Genomic DNA, 8,474 nt, shown 5'->3' with positions numbered 1-8,474 from the left:
TATATTCTCAGGTATTGAATTAATACGTAGTCCTTAATACTGTCGATAGTTTCTTTTTAATACACGTTTATTAAAATTACACTTTCGGTTTTTTTTTTGGGTGTAGGAGAACGGCCCTAGCTATAGTTGCTGGGTGGGGAGATCTCTTCGCCTGAGTCGTGAATGGCTAGTGTTCCAGGTTGATCGTGTACTTTGATTTTACATTGTCGATTTCGTTTTTAACAGACCCCACATTTAAATCTCTGTGAATGTTTTCATTCAGTATCTACCACGGTGCACCAGTTATAGTTCTCGGTATCTTTGATTAATCTCGCTGTATTACTTCTAGGTTGCTAACGCATGCGTTTCCCCTTAGCTTGGAGCCATATTTATAAATTGGCTTGAGAACTGCATTGTACAGAAGTACCTTGTACTCCAATTTTAGCGGAGAACGGGCATTTATTTAATTTTAATTTAAGTTGTGTTCTTTTAGCTTCGATGTGCTTTCGCCAAGTAAGCCGTCTTTCAAGGTGGACTCCAAGATATGTTACTTCAGTTGTTTGTGGAATATGAATGTTGTTCAGAGATAGTAGGGCGCCAGTTTGTCTGTTTAGGGTAAAGGTGACGTGTTTACTCTTTTGCTCGTTAACCCTTTTGCGCCAATCTGCTAGCCATTTCTCTAGAACTGGTTGTCGGAAGGTCTGCTGTGTAAATTATATACAATGTTGGTCCAAGCACGCTACCTTGAGGTACTCCAGCTTTAGTTGGATGGTATTCGGAGAGAAAATCTTTACATCGCACTGCGAAACTTCTATGCTCAAGATATGACTCTAGTATGTATGGGTGTTCTGTGGCAGCAAGGTTTTAATTTTAGAAATTAAGCCGTCCAGCCAATCGCGGTCGAAGGCCTGGGCGATATCCAGAAAAACTGCGGAACAATACTCTCGATTTACAAATGTATTTCGTATCTCGGAGGTTAGTTGGTTTACTTGTTCAATGGTTCCGTGTTTCTCGCGAAAACCAAATTGGTGGTTTGGAATGGCATTATGGGACTGTAGGTGTTGCTTTATACAATTCAGGAGCAGCTTTTCAAATATATTTGATAGGCACGGCAGGAGACTGATTGGCCAATATGATGAAGGCTGGGACTTGTCCTTTACGGCTTGGTGGATCATAGTGATGACAGACTTTTTCCATTGTTGTGGATAATAGCCCAATTTCATCATGCTGTTGAATGTTGTGGTGAAAAGATTTACTGCACAGTTCGGCAATTCTATAGTCATTTTAGGGGAGATTAAATCGTTCTCTGGCGCTTTATTTTTTTCTTGAGCCCTTATAATTTTTATCACTTCTCTTGATTGGAATATGATAGGCAGGGTAGCCTCTGGAAAGATGTTTGTTGGGAGCGCAAAGCTATTTGTTGGTGGGAGTGGTTTGAAAACGTTTTCTAGATGTGCGGCAAATACATTTGCTCTCTCTTCATTGCTGCGAGCCCATTCTCTTATTTGTGTGTGTAATGGCGACTCACTTTCGATTGGTGGACATATACCTGATTTAGCTTTCCACAGTGGATGTCATTTGCTGTTTGGGAAGAGATGCTGCAAATAGTATAATTGAGATCTATTAGATTCATCCTCTAAGGCTGTGCGTAGAAGATAGTTTGCTGTTTTAAGCCGCTCCTTCGAGACAGGCGATCTATGGGCTTGCCACTCCCTCCGAAGCCTTCGCTTATTGCGTAAAAGTTCGTTAATATGCCCAGAAGCCCGACAGTTGTTATCAGGATTACAAGCCGGTATAATAGGAGTGGAGTGTTGTGCAGCTAGTGACATAACAGACACTAGTTTTTTAACTGAGCTGTCAATCTCTTCCTTTTGGTACATGTTTAGGAAGCCATCAATATGAGTGCTTACGTACTTTCTGTATTTAAGCAAATCTGTTTTGATTAATAGCTCCAAAAGCAGATTTTGAGAGCGCATAAGTTCCTGCAGCGTTTGCTGTATTGCTACCATTGTGGTGGTTATAATTACCAGTATTGCTTCTACGCCGTTAGGCAATTGTGTGTTTGCAGTTGTATGTTGGCCAGTAGTTTCTGGATTCTGGTTCAATATTGGTTGCCGCACTGTATCAGCGGTGGTTTGCTGACCTGTCAGCTTAGCTGCTGAGGCATAAGTCCCGTTGTTATAACTTAACGACTGTGCAAAAGAAACTCCCGGGTCGATGGTATATATGGATAATGGTTTCGGGTTACAGGATTTCGAGCTGCAATTATATGTTGGCCTAGTCGACTTTTCAGCTCTTTATAGATAGGACAACCTCTGTAATTTGCAGTGTGGTTTCCCCCACAATTACTACATTTTTTGGCAGAGCGGTTCTCCTTGTTTATAGGGCAGGCCTCAGTTGAATGTGCATCCCCGTATTCCTGACAATTCATGCATTGCATTCCGCTTATGGGGTTCCATAACGGTGATCCTACGGTGCAATAGATATTGAAGCTTAAAGATTGGGTGAGCTCCATTGTTTTTCAAGTGCATACTTTCCGGCTCCAACTCTACCTTGAAAATTGGGTGTGGAACTTTGTTGTATCCTTGCAGAGGGTATTATAATTTTGGACAAAAGTGTGCAACGCAGTGAAGGAGACATCTCCGACCCTATAAAGTATATATATTCTTGATCACGATCGCCTCCTGAGTTGATATAAGCATGTCCGTCTGTCCGTCTGTCTGTTTCTACGCAAACTAGTCTCTTAGTTTTAAAGATATCGAATTGAAACTTTGCACGCACCCTTCCTTCCTTTGCAAACACTTTGGTGTTTGTAAAGTTAGGAAGTTGGGATTTCCTATGGCTTTTTTTTTTGGCCAATTAATCCGACCTACCAAACTTTATAAGGATCGGCCGACTATATCCTTTAGCTGCAATATAACTGAACGATCGGAAATGCCATAACTTTGGTGTTTGTAAAGTTAGGAAGTTGGGATTTTCTATGTGTTTTATTTTTGGCCAATGAATCCGACCTACCTATTAAAAGGTGACCAGGTGTCAGGACTTCAATATCATCAAGATCATTCCCTGTAGTGTATAAGGGTCTTGAATTGAGAACAGCTTCAATTTGACATAGCTAAGTTGACATTTCATCGTAAGTAAAAATATTATCCCCAATTATTTTTTTAAAGTGATATTTTACGGACTTAACCCGTGCTTCCCAAATACCTCCAAAGTGAGATCCTTCCAACCGGATAAAATGCCTTGATTTCTAGAATACCCCAGAACCTGATCCTCTTTAAAAGGAATGGTAACCACATATTGACCATTAGATTCTTTTTGCTAGATTTTTGAAAAGATGATTTATTTTGTTGTTTATTTTATTTTGGTACGTTTTTTAAGTTAAAGATGATTGCTTATGCTTATCTCCTTTTTAAAGTTCATCCAAGTCTATATCACTTTTTTTAATTGTTATTATAAATTTGAATTTTTTTTTATTTAAACATAAAAGACTATTTATGTTGTCATTTATAATTGTTATACTCAATCGTCGTTTATAATTGTTATACTCAATCCGTTACCGCGGGTGGGGTGGATATGGGTCAATTATTTTTAGCGACCAGAACGGAAAAAGTCTTTAAGGTGCTGAATTTATTTTGACCAACCACAACAGATAGTTTCTTTAAGGCGCTTGTTTATATCTAAACTTCTTACCTACAACCGGAAAACTTAAGGAACGGTTCAAAGACCAAAATGTTAGATGACAACCCAAAAGAAAACACATCTACATGCGTTGAGTTCTGAATTAAAACTGATTTTATTTTACAAAGTCTATGTTTAGGTAAATAACATGAGATTCTTATCTATGGTCTACGCAGAGACCACATCTGTTTGCCTGAGCGGGAGCCTTATCAACGGGTACACGTGCGTCACTGCAGGGTAGACAGATGGCCGCAGCTGGATAGGTTTCGAAGCCACCAGACGGAGCACGACAGGATGCATCTGTTTCTGCAGAAGCCGTAGTAGACTATGTCCATGCGAAGCAGCAGTTAGCCTCTCGCCTAAAAAGACCAATGCCAGAGCTACAGATGGTGAAGATTATTAAAAAGGGCATGAGAGAGAGCGAACGAATCTTGCGCGTTTACGCAATGGATGTGCTGATGTTGTACGACAAAGATGTGCGGCCTATGCGCACCCTGTGCGATATCCTCCTGCGGAGAAGGCCAGGGCTAGCGAGGCAGCTGATACCGAGACTGCAGAGTAGTTGGATGAGTTGCGTGCGAAGGCCAGGAATACATTCCGAGCGGGCCGGTTGTTCTGCTACCGATGCGGAAGGCCAGACACAGTGACTCCGAAATGTCCAAATTGCGCGGCTAACGGTCGTCTGGGCAATCCGTGGGCGGGAAGGAAGTTGCTTTGCGCAACTCAGGGGCTGAAATCCGAAGTCTGGCTTAGCAGAAGTGATAATACTTTATTGATTTGTACTTACCTGGCCCTTTTTTCCCTCTCGGAGCTCGGAAAGCTAAGAAAGAAATTTAAGCCGCTTCGAGGGCAAACTTAACTTTTCTCCGTGGCCAAATTTCCTGACTTAAGCCTAGTATCCTGATCGACAAACGATTACGCTAGCGTAAGAACTTTAATCTTTCCAGTGTGACCAAAAGTTTGAGAGTTCATCAGATTTAAGCGTACTGTCAATCAGCTGGGTTTGTTGACAAGCAGTTAAAATTCAAATATCGTATTTGCGGGAAAGAGCCTTTAAAAGATATTATCAAATACCTTAACAAGACAAGTCTGCCGCTGTACAAAGAAATAAAAAACAATACAATTTAAATTTAACAGTTGTTTTTTTTAATTTACTGATAATTATTTGCTAATTTAAAGTTCATAGCTGCACTTTTATTGTGTTTTTTCGTACATTCTGGACCTAAAAAAAATGTTGCTCTGACAAGATGCACCCCAGATAGTATTAATGTTATTTTGTCCTCACATGTAAACACCTGCAATCGACTTTTGTGAGTTTTTTGAGTTTTTCCCTCCATTTCTTATAATGTTCAGTGAGAAGCGCACTGCAAAAATTAAATGTTTTAATCTTTTCGCTAGGGTTCACCCGAAGTTCATTTCCGCAGACTGGCAACGCTATGGAATTTCCTGGTATTTTTTCGTCGATCAGGGGACCGACGTGAAAAAAAGGCCCGACGAAAAGTGAACGCCAGCTGTTTGCCTCTCGCTCTCTCTCATGACTGGCGTACGGTTTTCGTCGATCTGGATACTGGGCTTAAGGCGCCGCCGCCGAATCACGAAAATATCGGCGCGGCGGCGGCGGCGGCCGCGGCGTTCGGCGCAATAGCATTTTGTTTGATGCTTTTAAGTAATCGAATAAAAGAATCGATATTGTCTCAGCTCCATCTCTCAGAAAAAGAAGTGTTAATTTGTTTTTAATTTCTTGAAATCTTATGTTTGTTTAATTATGTTATTATGTTTAATAAGAAAAAAAAATAAAAGTTGAAAAAATTAAGGAAACTTTTATTTTTAAAAAAAATTTTGTATTTACTGCGTACGCCGCCGGCCGCCGACAAATTCGACGGCTTAGCTGCCGCCGCCGTTTTCATTTTAACTCTACGCCGCCGCCGCCGGCTTTTCTTGACCACCACGCCGCCGCCGACGACCAAGCCATCGGCGTAAACCTCTAGATCTGAGTACCGAGGTGAAAAAAAGCCTGAGGAAAAGTGAACGCCAGTTTGCAACGCTGTCAAGAAGACATTTTCGACCCTATAAAGTATGTATATTCTTGATCAGCATCACCAGGAGAGTCTTTCTAGCCATGTCCGTCTGTCCGTCCGTCCGTTTCTTCGCAACTAATCCCTCAGTTTTAAAGCTATCTGCTTGAAACTTACCCAAAAGTTTTCCTTCTATTGCAGGCAGTGTTGGGACATACATAGATACTTTTACCAAAGACCAATATAATTTTAATATGTTTATGACGAGTCAATTATTCAAGCCTATATTTTTAAATAATTGGACGTAATATTAAAAAAACCACAACTTTAGAGGGTTCATCCAAGCAGTTACACGGAGTACGAGGCCATGAAAGCTAAGACGGATATGGAACTTTCTAAGGAACAAAATAATTTAAAATTCAGACCTGGGCTGAAAAACAAAATTTAATAACTCAATGTATAATAATAATGTGTGTTTATTTAAATATTTGCAGGTTAAATAAGAAAGTGTGCGACTACATCGTGGCGGAGATGCTACCAATATCTCACGTTAAGCATGACAAAAATTTAACAGCGTTACATAAATATAAACGCATTTTGGATGTATTCCTAAAATACAATACAGTTCTGCCTAGCTCTTCGCCACTTAAAAGATTATTTAGTTTTGGAGGTCAAATAAGGGTCTAATAGGTCTAACCCTAAAACGAAACAGGCTGAAGAGACGAGTTTTTCGACACATTATTCACATATGTTAAAAAAGACAACATTTAAATTATGATTGTTGTAAGAAAATAAAAAGAAAATGTTACGTATTTTTAAGAGGACTAAATGATGAAATCTAGTCTTATTTTAAGTTGAATTGATTCGCCAATGTAATAAAAAAAATAAATAAATAATACAAACAAATCATAAATGTTAAACAAACAATATTTTTACCGTTTACCTTTACCTAGGTACTGGGAAAATGATGTACCTTTACCTTACCTAGGTATTTATTTTTGGTATAGCTCTTACCTTGCCTAGGTAACAAAAACTGTACCTTTCCCAATACTATATATAAGTCGGAACGAGCCGGATCAGGCGACTATATCATATAGCTCAAATAGGAGCAATCGGAAAAAAGATGCAAACCGTGTTGCTTTTAACTTTTTTTTGTTCTTTGGAATTTGGTAATATTTAAATATTATGAAATTACGGCTTTAATTAAATTAAAATCGGACAACAATATTATATAGCTGCCATAGAAACGATGGCAAAATGCAGCGCAAAATCGATATAGCTTCATTGTTTTTAGTAATATAGGCATAGGAGTGTAGTCATTACCTAAGTTTGCTTTCTTTCTTGTTATTTTTAATAAATTATTTATAAAAGATAAATCAATGAAGTCATTTTATTTAACAAAAAATTAATGATTCTATCTAAAAATATTTTGTTTTATTTTAATATAAGCATAGAAAAAAAAAATAGCCTTAAAGTTCAACATGCTTGCTGTGCCAATAATTAAGTTTGTCACAGCACCTATTTGGTGGAGCTTGTTCCATGGTTCCGCTGCGCCAACATGTTTTACATAATTTTGCATTCGCTCTCGATCCAAACTCCGACTTCTTTCGTTTAATATTATTTCTCTACTAATGTCCCCTATCCTCCTGGCACCAGCAGCCGGAACACTTGAGATCGTCCACGCAAGCAATTCCCCCACCTCTAACGGGTGCCCTGTCTATCTGAGCGCGGCCGTCAGTGACCGTCCCTCTCCTTCACCTAGGAGCAATATGCAGTTTGTGTATTCATAGGAAAGCCAACCAGTACCCCATGGGGTCGGATTCCAAATGTGATATTGAAATTCAACCTATATTATGGATTCCAAAAAGCGTAGGAATGCAATGCAAGTGGTTATAAACAACGCTCTGGGCGAGCAGATCGTTTGAAAACAGAAAGCCATCTTCTGCTTAGACCTGTTAACCTAATACCCAAGAGTGCCTCAAGGCACTTACATATTATATAAATGTATAATCAAAAAAACGAGAAGCTTTTCAATCACTTAAATAATAGCGGTAAAGCAATAAACAAGTGATCTTATGAGTGGAAGCTTTGAAAGGACTTAGAAGCCTTACAACGGGACTTTTTTTGGTGTGCTTCGAATTGTGTTTCTGTTTATTAATAAAAGTGAAGTAAATTAAAAATCAGCCAAATAAAAGTTATTGTTATTAAAGGTAAGATAATTTATAGACCAAGTCAAGTTGGAATTTATTAAAAATAGTGCGATGCAGCGGTAAAATTGAGCCACTTTTGGGACTCCACGCAAACTGTTTTAGCAGCGCTTATTTCACAACTGCATGCAGTTTTCGTGTTTGTTTCTGTTTATTAACTTTTTTATTTGAAGATATATTGAGAAAAAATCGAAATGGCAGTGCGAATGTGTAGACGTCTAAAATGGTCCGAGTTGACCGATGAACAGTTGCTTGATTTACTCAATGAAGTTGAGACGGACTAGGGACTCTTGAGTAACTTTAGTGATGACGATGAAGGCAGCTTGGATTTGGTAGAAGCATTGGAGGACGACGAAACTATTTTATTTATAGACAACACCGCTGATAATGTCAAAGATAAGGTACATGGGCTGGAAGTTACCCAAAATCCTGTAAAGAGACCTGTTTACCACTGCCGACAAATGAACATTCAGTGTGTACATCTGAGCCTTCTTCTGGTGGTTTCCATTGTGCCGGTAAGAAAACTTAATTGTAGAATGGTGCTCAAACAACAAATTTATTTAAGAACAGGTGTTACATCAATAAGCAAGGT

The sequence above is a fragment of the Drosophila rhopaloa genome, unplaced genomic scaffold (genome assembly GCF_018152115.1).
Source record: "Drosophila rhopaloa isolate 14029-0021.01 unplaced genomic scaffold, ASM1815211v1 contig_218, whole genome shotgun sequence".
In the NCBI taxonomy this organism is placed as follows: domain Eukaryota; kingdom Metazoa; phylum Arthropoda; class Insecta; order Diptera; family Drosophilidae; genus Drosophila; species Drosophila rhopaloa.
This window is presented reverse-complemented; position numbering follows the sequence as displayed.